This window comes from Ailuropoda melanoleuca, chromosome 8, assembly GCF_002007445.2.
Source record: "Ailuropoda melanoleuca isolate Jingjing chromosome 8, ASM200744v2, whole genome shotgun sequence".
Lineage (NCBI taxonomy): Eukaryota > Metazoa > Chordata > Mammalia > Carnivora > Ursidae > Ailuropoda > Ailuropoda melanoleuca.
In genome coordinates, this window is record NC_048225.1 from 118,722,273 (window position 1) to 118,737,707 (window position 15,435).

Genomic DNA, 15,435 nt, shown 5'->3' on the forward strand with positions numbered 1-15,435 from the left:
GAGCTGAGGGATAGAAAGGTGAGGTGTCCAGGGAGCTGAGGTCATTGAAGCCGCCTGGGAAAACATCCTGAAGCACTTTCCAGGCCCAGAGAAAGGCTGGTGAGAAGGATCCCCTAAAAGAGACGGCTGCTTCTGTGTTTGTGGGGTGATGGGAACAGAGACCGGCCCATCTGCTTGTCTCACTCTTCGTGAGTTTGGACACAGGAGGCCTGCAGATCTTTCTCATTAAAGTCATGGGTAGGTTGCACCAGACTCTGGAAAAGGCTCTAAGCCAATGTAAGGCTCTATATCTGCATTTTCCAGTATGGAAGCCGTTTGCCACATGTGACTACTGAACACTAGTAATGTGGCAAATATGAATTTAAATGTGCTATAAATTTAAAATACATGCCGGATTTTGAAAAAGTCATGTAAAAAATGTAAAATATCTCAATTATTTTTATGTTAATTACATGCTGAACTGTTTGGATATGTCAGGTTAAATAAAATATTTTTTTAAGATTTTATTTATTTATTTGAGACAGAGAGCGAGAGAGAGAGCATGAGCAGAGGGAGGGGGAGGGGCAGAGGGACAAGCAGACTCCCTGCTGAGTGACTGAGAGGGGCTCAATCCAGGGCCCTGAGATCATGACCTAAGTGGAAGGCAGACACTTGACTGAGCCAAGTGCCCCTAAATAAAATATGTTAATGAAATTAATTTTACGTGGTTTTTTTTCACTTCTTAGAATATGGCTGTTAGGAAATTTGAAGAGACTTACACGCCTTACGTCTTTCCGCAGGCAGTGCTGTTCTATAGAGCCCGTAATCGCTCCTTTGATTTGAGGTCACTTTGCTGCCGAAGACACCAGAACCACAGAATGTTAGACCCCAAGCTGACTTAGAGCCTATCTAGGCCGGTGGTTTTCAAACCGCATTAGGATGAGCCATAGGGAGTGGAGACACCGATGCCAGGGGAAGGATAAAGCAAGAGCCCTTGAGGTGAGCTGGAGGAGCTCTGAGACCCTGCTCCCACCCCCCACCCCCCAACTTGAGATGCGTTCTTCTATTCCTGAGTTGCCAAAGTAAGATTTCATTTGAAGAAAGGACTCTTGATTCGTGTTGTGTTGTGTTTTAATCCTGGCCCATCATTTTACCTGTAAAGCAATTGGAGGCCCAAGGAATAGAGATGACCTGGCCGAAGCCATGCTTGACCTTGGGACTTGACCTCAACTTCATCTCAAGGTCCAGCATGGCCTCTGCAGTAAAGGAAGTGGCTGACCCGTTGGGGAATTAATAAACTCCCCGTCTCAACCTAGGCGAGCTGGTCCCCTTTCCAAGCACTTAGCTGTTCCTCCCCCTCCACTCGTCCCTCCATTTGTGACCTCAGAAATGCCTCCCGCTCTTTGCCAAAAGAGAATTCTGGCTAGGCCCTCATGTGCGGATCATCGACACAGACTTCTTTCCTTTATGAAAATACCAAACAGAAAACTCACTGGCGGTTGGTTTCCAGCAACGCATTGCTCTGCGATGGATGGCCTATTCTTATTATGTGTTGCTACCTCAAAGACTTAATATTCTCCCCTTTGCCAGACTGGGCAATCATTTTCTCATTAGAAAATGCTGTCATGGGGCGCCTGGGTGGCGCAGTCGTTAAGCGTCTGCCTTCTGCTCAGGGCGTGATCCCGGAGTTATGGGATCGAGCCCAGCCTCCTCCGCTATGAGCCTGCTTCTTCCTCTCCCACTCCCCCTGCTTGTGTTCCCTCTCTCGCTGGCTGTCTCTCTCTCTCTGTCGAATAAATAAATAAATAATCTTAAAAAAAAAAGAAAAGAAAAGAAAAGAAAAGAAAAGAAAAAAGAAAAGAAAAGAAAAGAAAAGAAAAGAAAAGAAAAGAAAAGAAAAGAAAAGAAAAGAAAAGAAAAGAAAAGAAAATGCTGTCAGACCCACAGTTGCTCAACCCCAGGAGACTGTGAAGGTACCTCCTGGAACACTAAGACAAGCAGAGGTAACATGCCCTCTAAGCATTCCTAAAGGCCCTCCGACCTGGGTCAGTTCTAACACGAGGGAATTAATCTAACATCCTCAGTATCTTTTAGCGGCTTAGGATTGTACCGCTCCTGGTTAGAGCGAGCTCCTTCACGTGGCCCAGAGGGTCACACTGTGCCTTACTTATCTTTGGAAATTATACAGGGACTGCACCGGCTTTAAAGATCCAGCATTTGGAAAAATAATAATAACGGGTCCGGAGTCTTGTTTCGCTCCGTGCCCAGCGCTGCCGCAAGTGATCTACACGCATTAATTCACTTAAAGCTTCACATCTGCGTCGCGGCTATAAGTAAGTCCTACTTTTATTGGCCTTAATTGAAAGATGAGGACACAGAAATACAGACGGGTGAAGAATCTGCCCGGGTCACACAGCTACAGAGCAGCAGAGGCAACATTTGAACCCAGACAATCCGGCGCCGGGACATCTGCTTTTAACCATTATGTGTGATTTAATTCACTCTCTCTGTGATTTTATAAACTTCTAGCGTAGCCCCTTCCACCTCCAGCCTGCCAGGGTATTTTTAATTGCCTCTTTGTGAGAATTCGCCGTTTTTTCCTCTGCTTTCTCCTGAACTTCTTGGAGTCCCTTCTGTCCTCACATGGTCTCTCTCACGGCTGGATCTTCCACGTTTGGGATGGGATCAAAATGCCCACTTTGTTTCCAGAATCCTGCCGAATAGCGCTCTAAATGTGGTCAGTGTTCTGGTCGCTGCTGCAGGCAGCAAGGAAAAGCCTAGGACAGCTCCGTTCCACAAACCTGGACTAGGTCACGGTCCCAGCCCCAGTCAGACGCCGGAGCTAGCCCTGAGCGCAGAGTGCGTTTGGGAACTTCCCGGTGAACGAAGAAACGAGAGGAGGAATGATCAGAGCATTTTCCTTAGGCATACCCTGGAACTGTTTTTCCCTAGATGCACACCCTGGCTCGTCTGATGCCTTTGAAGCTACTGATCTGGGTCTTCTGCCGTAGGGAGAAGTTAAGGCACCTCCGAAGTCCCTAAATCCAGCCCTCTCCTGAATTATTTATGCGGATATTAACCAAATGTCAATTCCCATGGTGCCGCATTGGGGGTGCATCCCTTGGTATGCTTACCATAGTCTCCCCTTCATAGTTTAACTTCAATTGCTTCTTCTCCTGGCTTCTTCGCAAATATCAACATCTTTCTCATTACCATCCATCTCATGACGATCCGTATCATTCTCGAGCTTTGCATCTGTCAGCACTCTGTGCGCCGTGATCGTCTTCGATGCTCAGGGAAATTTCGCCCTTGGTGTTCGCTGAGTTTTAGCAGAAGGAAGGCATGTTCCTTTTCTCTTTCAACATCTTCCCTTTTGTAGCATTCAGAGGCATCCGTTTCCATGTGCTCCTCTCCCAGTGGGCAGCTTGGCCAGTGTTTATTTTCCAGCATGTGACTGATGCTGACGAATAGCTTTTTTCAGAAAGAGGCATTTCATCCAGACCCAGGCCTGGAAGCCCGCAAGTTCTTCGTCCTACTGGGAGTGGGTGACGTGCTCTTAAAAACATGCTGTTCAAGTTCTGGACTAGACGGGGAGCAGTGACCTGCCCAGTTCTGTTTCTGGTGTTCTGTGAAGGTGGCCAGTGTCCCCCTAGGCGCCCTGGGGGTGGGGGCTGTTCAGTGTTGCCCCTGATTTATATAGTGGATAAAGCAACCACTTTAGAATCACATTCTCGGCTTGCAAGCGCTAAGAACGTACAAATGTGGTGGAAGAGTCCCTTTCTGGGTGAATTGAAGTGTCCACTGTGGGCTGAGTACTGAGCCCACTGGAACACCCGGCAGGTAGCAGATGCTCAAATGCATGCCGGTCAAGTCAGGTCGTGTCAATGCAAGTTATTCACAAGTAAGAGTAAAATCCCTATTGGAGTTGACTAGATTTGTAGTTCAAGTGGGAATCTTAGAGAAGAAGAAAATGTTCTCGATGCCATAAACTTCAGCTCACAAAACATTTAGAATGTAAAGAAGATAAATAGATAGGATCGGAAGGTAGCCACACAGAGCTGGCACTGTGGGCCATTCATCTGCCAACGCATGGAGCCTGGGACAGGTGTGCATAGGGGACACATTAAGATGTAAAATTCGCAGGGAATTCTTAGCCGCTCCCAATGCTGCCTTTCACATGTCCTATTCCTAGGAACTAGGAAAATGGATGCTACTTTATAAATCACTATTCTGAACTTTAAATTGGATTCATAATAACAGCTAATCCAATGAAGTGTTTTCTCTGTATTCTTCACAGAACAGAAATGCCAGCAGATTCTGATTCCCTTTTCCATGCATCCTCCCAATCCTCATATAATACGTGAATTCTCCAGAATGTGGCTAAAGAAGTTGGACACTTAGACATTTGCCCACCAAGATCACCCAGCATATTCCACAGATGATTGCTTCCAGCCCGTCTAGCATTTGAAACTTCTTTCCAGAAGGTCAAACTCTTGCTTTTCCACTTCCTGCCCTCCAACCATCAAAATCAGTTGTGGAAAGAAGAAGAAAGGACCAAAAGAAGGAAGGACAGAAGGCAAAAGGAAGGTGGAGATGGCTGGGAATTTTTGTTTTGTTTATAAGTTTTTTGCTTGTATTTTTGACTCCAGGGGTGGGAGGTGTATACTTGAGCAGAGAGAGAGCAAAGAGTGGACAAGTAGAGGAAATGTTGCCGATTCCAGACATTTTCGTTTTCACAAGCAAGACAGACAGGAACAGAATCTGGCCACGGCAAGTGGTTTTGAATGCTTTGCAGCCAAAACACGGGAGGCCCTGACGCTGAGTCTGGCGTTCGCCAGCAGATACTGGGCCCCCACACCTAAGATGGGAAGAAAGCGGTCGGGCTGTTGGTCTTGACGCATCTCTCCGAGGGGCAGCTTTGACCCAGGCAGCACCAGACTGCTCCTGTGCCCAGCCACGGGGCCCCAAAGATGAAAGCATGTAGTCCCTGCCCTCCAGGAAAGCTGAACGAGGGGACATTTTGGGATGTTCCAGTGCATGCCCAGAGCCACTGTATTTGAACCCAGGACAACCCCAAAGACAAGTTTCCCTGATCCCACACTATGAAGAGCAGACTGTGCCTTTCTCCTATGAGGCTGCCAAGCTTTTCCCTCTGTATGTTTAAACTACTGTGATATTTGCCTCTGATGATTAACTTCATGTGTCAACTCAGCAGGGCTATGGTGCCAAGATGCTTGCTCAAACATTTTTCTGGACGTTTTGGATAAGACTGACACTTAGACCGATGGACTTTAAATGAAGCAGATTATTCTCCATAATGTGTGTGTGTGGGCCTCACCTAATCAGTTGAAGGCATCAATAAACCAAAGCTTGATTTCCCCCAGGCAAGAGAGATTTCTACCAGCAGTTGGCCTTCACACTTCAACTGCAACATGGGCTCTTCCTCGGTCTCCAGTCTGCCGGCCCATCCTGCAGACTTTGGACTGTCCAGCCTTCTTAATCCCATGAGCCAATTCCTTAAAATAAATCTCTTTCTATATGTATACATACACCCTTTGCTTCTATTTCTCTGGACAACCCTGACCAATACACCTTTCTTTTCCTTTTATGGACAAAGCAGAGGAAAGCCTGGGAGATGTGCATTGTGTCACGCGTTAGCACATCTCCATTCCTGCCCTGAATTACTAAAGACACACTCAATTGAGTACATCTTCATCTGAGTGTCTTAATGTCCAAGAGTTTAAATCTAGTGAAAGGGTCATAAGGATACACTCGATAAATCTAAGATAGAAAATCTTTTTTAAAAATTTAATTTAAGATGGGATAACTGATATAGAGGGAAAACAAATGTCCCACCCTACACTGACCCACCCCCCACAATTTATTAGGAAAATGTAGCAAATCCCAATGAGGCTTCTGGCTTTGGATTCTAAAGCAATCTAGAGATTGGAAAGATAAAAATAACCCCGAGTTATGTTTCTGAGCTCCTTATTTGTGTCCATTTAGCCTGAAGGAAGAAAGATATGAATATGTTTGCTTTCCCCCAAATGTGTATTTAATCTTAATCTAAACATCCTGAAATTGGAGCTTGTCAGGAGTTTCCATGGTAAGTAGAGATTGCTTTCCCAATTTTCTATCATGTTTTAAGAACCATTTTAAATCACAGAACTAATGTTGCAGTTACTTAATTCTTGTTACTTTTGCTTTTCCAAGGTAATCGACATGCAATTGGATCGGTATAAAATCTCAGCATAGGAGCCAGGAGAGTGGGCTTCCCAAAATGAAGGGGTCACAGCTCACGACACCCCATCGGAGACCAAAGTGTCCTCTGTTTCTGCAGCTGCGTAGTGTTTTCAGTTTCCCTGGCTCTTTATCAGGAATGTGTGAGGAGCTTGACTCCAAATCTACAACTCGGCTTCATGGTCCCCGGTTTCTAGCACACCAGAAGCCTGTTCTCTAGACCAGAGCTTCTCCAGCTGTAGGTTCACACAGATCACCGGGGTAGCTTGTAAAAATGCTGGTTCTGATTCAGTAGGTCGGGGGTGGGACCCAAGATGCTGCATTTCCTAACATACTTCCCTGCGATTTTGATGGAGCTGGCCCCCAGGTCGCACATCTGGACCCAGACCATCCTATCCAGTAGCCACCAGCCATGTGTGGCTCTTTGAGCATTTGAATTGGGGCTAGTCTGCATTAACATTGACTCTAAGTATAAAATACATACCACGTTTTAGAAGATTCAGGGGGGAAAAAAGGACGAAGTATCTCGTCAATAATTTCATCTTGATTACATATTGAAATAACATTTTAGAAATATGGGGTTGGGGCACCTGGGTGGCTCAGTTGGTTAAGCATCTGCCTTAGACTCAGGTCATGGTCTGAGGGTCCTGGGATCGAGCCCCGAGTTGGGCTCCCTGCTCAGCAGGGAGTCTGCTTCTCCCTCTCCCACTGCCCCTCCCCCAGCTCACGCAGGTGCTCAGTGAACGGTTGCGAGCTGGCTAAATTGCAGCCCGGAGAATATTCATCTGTTGGCTAATTTATATGCTGCCCTGTGATCGGTAAATTAGTGTCACTTTGACTGGGATGCCCAGACAGCTGACAAACATCATTTCAGGGTGTCGATTGTGACCAATGTTTCCAGAAGAGATTAGCATTGGAATCAGCAGATAGGAAAGAAGATAGCCCTCGCCCTCGCCCTCAGGGGTGGGCATCATCCAATCCATTGAATCCAAATGGAATCAAAAGGTGAAAAGGAGCTGGTTTGTCTCTTCTCCTGCTCGTGGACATCAGAACTTATGATTCTCTGGCCTCAGATTCCAGGACTTCACACCAATGACCACTCCCCCACCTGCCCACCCCACCACGAGGTGGGTTCTCGGGCTTTTGGACTGAATTATATTATATCACCAGCTTTCCTGGGTCTCCAGTTTGCGTTCTGTGGGACTGCTCGGCCTCCGTAACCCTGCGAGCCAATTCCTATAATAAATCTCCTCTTCACTATATCTAAATATGCCCTATTAATTCTGTGTCTCTGGGGAGCTCCAGCTAGCATGCTGCCTCATCCCACAAAGTGTTTGCAGTAACTGGTTAGGCTGTTGTCACATTGCAGGTGGTAGGTGAATTTGACCCCTGATGTAACTCAAACTTCTTGACATGTCCTAAATCAATTCTTGGCACATAAGAAACATCCAATAACATTTCTTGAATCAAGCTATACCAGGAACAGACCCCTTGCAAGAGCCCTAGCATAAACCAGCTCATTTGCAGAAGATGCTAGAAGCCAGAGTTGACACAACTTACCCAGGAACACACCTTCAGTAATCCCTCTGGAAAAGAAGACACTGGTCGTATCTGCTAGGCATCTGTGGATGGAGAAGAGTGTGTGGAAGTGCAGTCGGAGAAGAGAGGGGAACCTGGAGAAAGAGGGCAATGGGGAGCTGGTTGCAGAGATGCAGGGAGGTGGAGGCCAAGGGGCCGTGGAGGTGAGGAAGTGGACACAGGGTCAAGGACTCCTCTTTCAGGAGGTTTGGTGATTAAGAAGAGGAGGGAGCCAAGAGCTCCGTGGACGAAGCACTAGCATGGGGGGGGGGCAGGGAGGGAGGGCTTTCTGTTTGTTTTGTTCTAGAACAGAAGATGTGAGCACACGGTTTTAGAACAGAAGGCTGAGCTGAGTTGCTGGTTGAAATGAGATGTAGACAGTACACGAGAGGAAGAGAGCAGCTGTGACCCTTAAGCCCAGGCAGAAGAAGGATGGGTGAATCGGTCAGCAAAACGGGGGCCATCAGCAGCCTTAGAAAGTGAGGGGACGCCTTGGCTTCTGAGATGAGAAGGGAATGTGACAAATGTTCACTTCTATGTTGAGGGGAGAGAAGGACGATTCAAGAAGTGAAGAAGGAGGCAGGACACTCTGGGAGAGTGAGGAGGGCATCATATGTGTTCTGCCTGGACTTGCAGCCCAGATTCTCCTGAACTCACAACCCAGACCCAGGCTTCTCGAAGTCTGGTCTGTGGACCAGTGCCGGACCACACACTATTTGTTGTTGGTCTAAATTCAGAGGAGATTTACGTCCGAAGGCAAATAAACAACATTGCTAAGCACGCCGTTTAGTTCAACTGAATTTTTTCTCTGTCTCAAAGGAGCAGAGCTTTAATTTACCTTCTGGCCAGGCTCCTTTTCTCATCACAGCACACGGAGAAGGCACTTTGGGGTAACACTGATCTGCACAGTCTTTTACTGACAAATCAGCCTCAATACTCCACAGACACCTCTTACCAAACCGAACGCATCACTTTAGCTCCCAAACTTGCTCCTGCTCCTTTGCTTTCTTCCTCAGTGAGTCGGTGTCTCCCTCTACCCAGGTCTCCAAACCAGAAATGTCAGGGAGGGTATTTCATCTCACACCCCCCTCTCCAATCTTGACCAGTCTTTCGTCAGCCTGGTGGACACTCCCCCCTATATATTGTTCTCAAGTCCACCCTTCTCTCTATCCTCATTCTCTCTTGAATGAATGAATGACGTCAAGGCAGAAAGGGACAACTGAGTTGACTGCCTACTGAGCAGAGATGATGGACATGGGGTCACGAAATGCTGCCTGTGGTTGAGGTGGTCTCAGAGCCTGGACTGAACTAATGAAGCCTGTAAATGGAGTCTCGCAACTCCAGCAGTAATGGTGGGGGCTGGAATCAGGCAGGCCCATTCCTGAAAAGCTTCCATGTGCTGTGGCTTCTCTCACTGATTCTGGTTACATTCACGAAAGGTCTCCTGGATCCTATCAAAAGCAGCTTCGGCCAAGACCATGTTTCACACTGAAACTCCTACCACCAGCTCATGTTGTCATTACTTTTCACTTCTAGGTGATTTCATTCTCTTCCAACCCAAATATCTCTACTCTCCCAACTCCCACCAACGCCACTACCATTTTGGCTTTTGCCCTTGACTTAGACGCTGTTACTTAAAATCTCGTAGTTTCCTTTACATTCCTGCGATGGATGACTTGCAGACTCTGGCCCCAGATTCCAACATAGCAACAGATGGGAAGAAAGAACCAGGTCTGACAATCTACCCTGGTCTTTAGGACTCCGCTTGCTACGTTGTGGTGTTGTCACTTTACGCCAAAAGAAAGGTAGGACAGAGAAGGGGTGGGGGAAACTAGCACAACCATTTGGAGCCAAATAATAGATTATAGCTGGAAACTCCCGTCTTGATTTGGCTTAAGGGCCACAGCTATATTTGGCTGGCCCCTGATTGACATAATTATTATTGCCAGAAAGTAATTTTAGAAAGACCTTAAAAGGAGGACATGGGTGATTAAAGTTCTAATAATAACATTTCTAAAAAGTCTGGGTTAATGAATCTGTAACTCAGGTAAAAGAAAAGAGGCTTCAGGTGTTCTGGGACTGAACTCAGAAAAAACATTTCTGTTGGGGAGTCAAGTAGGGCAGGGGTAGATCACATGCCCCTAAGAAGTCATGTGGTTACCGAGAGAGATGTTTCACAAAGCAAATAATATTTTAAATCCATTCACTGAGCATCCCTTATGTCAAGGCGCCGTACCAGTCACTTTGTGGGATTCCCTTGCGTGCAAGTAAGGCTGGTCCGAACATTAGCCTCGGCATTCTGACTCTTTATGGCCAGCGTCTAATTGGCTGATGCCCTACCAGTTGTTAAATATTTTGGAAGTCACCCTTGGATATAAGGCAAACTTTCTGTCCTAAAATAGCTTACAGTTTACAGGATAAGATATGCCCGTGAGTAACTACGGTGCAATGCTGTCTCCTAATAACGGTTACCATTTTATTTCGTGTTGTTCTTTACAACGTGGTTTCAGACACTTTATCACATTTGAACTTCACAACAGCTCCGAGGCGCATGTTCCTGTTCTCAGTCTGCAGATAGGAAAGCGTGAAGTTCAAGGAAGGAGGCAGGTCTTCACACTGCACAGAGCGACAACTCTTCCCGGCTCAGCAATGTCTGATTTTCCCTCCTGTTCTGACCCCCAGCGCCCATGGCCTCCCTACTTAAAACAGATTCATGAAAGCAAACAACTGTTTATTTCATGAATTAAGTCTTGATTTCTTTTTTTTTTTTAAGATTTATTTATTTATTCGACAGAGATAGAGACAGCCAGCGAAAGAGGGAACACAAGCAGGGGGAGTGGGAGAGGAAGAAGCATGCTCCCAGCGGAGGAGCCTGATGTGGGGCTCGATCCCATAACGCCGGGATCACGCCCTGAGCCGAAGGCAGACGCCTAACCGCTGTGCCACCCAGGCGCCCCAAGTCTTGATTTCTAAATAAAGATTTTTATGCCCAATAACCACATGAAGATCAGCTTTGTAGATCATCCTGAGAGAAAGTTTAAAAAGCCTCCTTCTGGGGCGCCTGGGTGGCACAGCGGTTAAGCGTCTGCCTTCGGCTCAGGGCGTGATCCCGGCGTTATGGGATCGAGCCCCACATCAGGCTCCTCCGCTGGGAGCATGCTTCTTCCTCTCCCACTCCCCCTGCTTNAAAAAAAAAAAAAAAAAAAAAAGCCTCCTTCTGGGGCACCTGCGTGGCTCGGTCAGTTAAGCATCTGCCTTCGGCTCGGGTCATGATCCCAAGGTCCTGGGATCGAGCCCCATATGGGGCTTCCTGCTCAGCAGGGAGTCTGCTTCTTCCTCTGTCTCTGTGCGCTTTCTCTCTCTCAAATAAATAAAATCTTAAAAAAAATAAAATAAATAAGAAGGCTCATTCTGAGAAACACGCTTCACAAAGCTCAGGGCACACACATTCAGGAACCAGAGTGCCTTCAGAGATCTCAACTAAGCAGTTACGCGTAAAATAAACAAACAAATGCAAAACAAAACAAAACAGCAAGGGTGATGAGAGAGTGGATTGCAGAGGAAAGAACAAAGCCAAATAAGCAAGCAAACAGACACATAATAGCCTTAAAGATCAAAAAGCACCCAGTTATCTGGGGACCAGACCCGCCTCCGCGAACAAGCTTCAGCGCATTGCCATAGCTCAACGGAGAACCTAGTAGGTGTTCCTCATCCCAGCCCGGAGGAAAAGAGGTTAGATGCTGGAGGAGAGTGTGGGTGCCTGCAGAAGGAAGCTTCGGTTTCCTGGGACCTCGCTCATGCAGAGTACCTCATTCTCCAAGGGCCCCAGACGTGTGCAGCTGCTTTGAAAGCACCTCAGGCATGCGTAGAAATGGTCATGAACAGCATGGCAGTCGACCGTGGGAAGAAAAACAAAGTATCTCCCCAGTGAGTGATGCCTACAATCTTCATAATGACTTGTCCAATGCTCCGGATGCGAGAGGATGCCCAGACCCAGGCTCTCAGAGCTGACCCTTGGACCCACTTGCTGCCTGCCTTCTGCATCTGGCATGCATTTTAGCTGCATTCCATTCATACTCATCCCTGGAATGATTTCTTGCGTGAAACCTTGCAGAAATACTCCGTAAGGGTGGGAAGGAAACTTAGAAATTATTTAACATGCCCCCTTCCTTTTTTCAGAAAAGGAACAGGGAATTTACCAAAGTGAGATGATGTATTCAAGGTCATCAAAGAGGTGAGTTACAAAATTAATATTAAAGACTATCATTTCTGGTTGTCACGACTAGACGCGTTAATTGCAATGTTTGGAAGAGCGTTACTATCAAACGGCTCGTGGAACCGGTAATGCGCCAGGTAGTACAGCGACCGTCACGGAAATGAGGCCACCTTGTCAGTACCTGCTCACTGGAACACCCTGCTCTCCATACGAGGTGAATTTCTGGAAAGTTGGGCATAAGTACACTTTTGATTATTTCGATTCTAGTTTGCACATATTCAGGGATCTCTCTCTGGAACATCTTTGAAGGGACTCTAGCATAAACTTTGGCCATGAAGCAAAAAAACAGCTTCTTACCCTGAATATTTGCTGCCTGATCCATTCTTTTGACAGCCCTGACCAAGCTTCTGTTTAGGGCTCACATCCCATAATCACCAGCGCGATCCGGTGCATTTTGGTCACTGATTGATTCACTTTGCCACCAGAGGAGCCCAAAGGAAACCTCTCCAGGGCGGAGGCATTGGTCTCGGATGCCCAGGACTTAGACTCAGCCTGGAACACAGGAGGGACTCAACTCGGATCTGTTGACTGAATAAAGGAATTGGTTTTCAGGAAGGGAATTTCTAGCCCTGGCTCACCTCTGTCACAATACCCACTTCCACAGGTCCTCTTCCTGCCTGTGAGGAGTGTGTCCACACAGCGAGGAACCACTGCTGCCCTGCTGGCCTGGCCCCTCAGACAAGCTGACTTTGCCTTCTCCTTGTCCCGACCTGGCAACCAGCCCACCAGCTCAGCGGGTCGGAGGCATGGGTCCCAGCTCCCGGGACCATCTTGTAGGTCTTGGAGTGTGTTCTTTCTGCTATAACCCACCCTGCAAGGGCCCATCTCTCATCTTGGGGACAGCATCCCCATCCACCACTAGGGAATTGAAGCTCCCCTTCCATGGGGGCAGGGAACAGAGCTGCCCATCACGGGCAGGTGCAGCTCAGTGTCTTATGGCCCCTGTGAAGTCAGAAACGCCCTCTCCCCGTGTGAGGACCACCCAGAGTTAAGGGAGTATCAGGATCACTTGGAAACAGGATGGCATACAAGTTAAGAACGTGGCCTTGGGAATCAACTGACTCCAGGTCAAGTCTAGCAAGTTCTACTTCCTGTGTAACCTTGGCCAAGTTACTTAATTTCCTTACAACTCAGTTTTCTTATTTGTCAAGGCAGGAAAATACCAGCACATATCTCATAAGGTAGAAGTGAAAAGTAAATGTGAAACATTGTTCAAGGTGTGGTACATATTATAAGAGCTCAGCATGTTTTTTACTGTACAAGAGGGGAAAAAAATAAATGATGTTATTTCCAGGAGATGGTGATCCAAATTGGAGAAATCGCAGGAGGGTCCGATATGCCACACAAGAAGCAAAACAGCTCTGGGGGTAGGTTCGGGATGGGGTTGGGCTAGACAAGATGGAGGCAAAAGGAGGACAGACAGTTTAGCCAGGTTTGGAGGGGCAGAGGACGAGGAATTGGAACAGAAGAGGAGAGTGTCCCCTAAGCTTCTCGGGAAAGAGAACTTTGGGGAAGTTGCATGTCTTAAGCAACTTTCCTGACCAGCTCTCATTATCCCCCAGACAGGGGTACGTCTCTCAGACTATGAGAACACACAGCCCTTCTCTTGTTTTGTAATTTTAGAATTTGTCACCCCTGGGCTGGACATACTGTGACGATTGCTACTCTAGAGTCTTGCTCCTTGGTGTATCCCAGCGTCTGGCACGGCCCCTCCCAGAGGGGACGCCGGACCGCAGGGAAAGCAGCCCGGGGTCTCTTATCATCTTCTGCCAAAAATGGGGCTGCAAATCCCTCCCTTGGAAATGATTATTGGGAAGTTTCAAGTGGTTCCTTCCTGCCCTTGCTGCTCTTGCTGTGAACACAATAGCAATAGAAATAAAGAATGGTTAAATGTTTACTTTCCTCAACTCCAGTTCATTTTGGGTGCTAGCCTCCAGTTCACGTGTCCCCTCGATGGGGCGCCTGGCTTGGCGAGAGAAAACAGGAAAAGAGAGAGGACTGCCACCCACTGTCTCAGGTCTCCAAGTTCCGGTCACTCTTTGGTGTCCCAGGTGGTGTGTGTCTCATCAAGGGACTCCCGGGGCAGACAGAGGGCAGGCCGAGAGACCCGGCTTCTTGCTGCACCCCCACTCAGCCCCGGGGCCGTCTGCGGTGCTGCGGTGAGCCCAGTTTCTTGCATCACTCGGACGGAGAGCAAGAGGTACTTCACGTGCCCCAGATCCCCTGCGCTGCTCAAACGTGGGTCCAGCTCTCACCCTCCAGCCCTTGCCCCACGGAGGCTGCATTACTGCAGCGGGGCTTTGCCTCTGGCCCCTTATCTCTCAGTCCTCGCACCGCCAACTCCCAGTCCTCTCCTAGCACTACGCTGTGCTTTGCTGCTCATAGTAATGATTCCAAGGGTAATAGTAGCTGACAATTTTTAAGCATTTGGAGTACGCCAGCCGCGGTGTTACATAAATGCTGTCCTCACATAGCTTCGTTCAACCTTCACAATCATCCTGAGAGGCATTAGAACCCGTGTGTTCCCATTTCACAGATTAGGACACTGAGTCTCAGAGAGGTTGAATAACTTACCCAGGGTCTGGGAATGGTGAGACCAGCCTTCAACCCTGATAACCGGTCTCCATGCATCCTTTCTTTCTTCCTCTCCCCATATTTCCCCCTTACTGAACTCTTGTTTGAAAGAGGAGAGTCTCGGAGCACCTGGGTGGCTCAGTCGATTAAGTGTCATGATCTTGGGGTCATGGGATCAAGTCCCACATTGGTCTTTGTGCTGGGCGTGGAATCTGCTTAAGATTCTCTTTTTCCCACTCACTAAAAAATACAAAATAAAAATACATAAATAAAAGAAGAGAGTCTCAATCAATCACTCCCTTGTTAAAACAACTTCAGCGCTGTCTCTGCCTTTGGAAGAAAACTCGCTCTTTCTTGGTCTGTGGCAAGGTCTATCCCATCTCACTGCATGGTCTCAATCGTAGCCCTTTCTCTTCTGTCATTAAATTCCAGCCCCATCAGTTCCCGGAGGAGCCTGACCTCTTTCCAGCCCTAACATATTTCAGCTTGCCATTTCTCCTCCTGAAGCCTCTTCCCCGGCTCTTTGCATTTCTGACTCCATTTCTTCCTCCACATCTGAGCTGAAATGTCACCTCACTAGCAGTTTTTCTAACCTGGGTATGCCTCTTGTTCCATGTCAGAGCACCGCAGTTAATGGTCTTCATGACAAATAAGATTTTGAAGTTGCTTGTTTACTTGTTGATAATCTATACCGTTTCTTTCTACTGGCCTGGGCTTTTGATGAGGGCATGAGGGCAGGGACTCTGTCTCATTCATCATTGAACACACAGCTCTCTACATATTAGGTG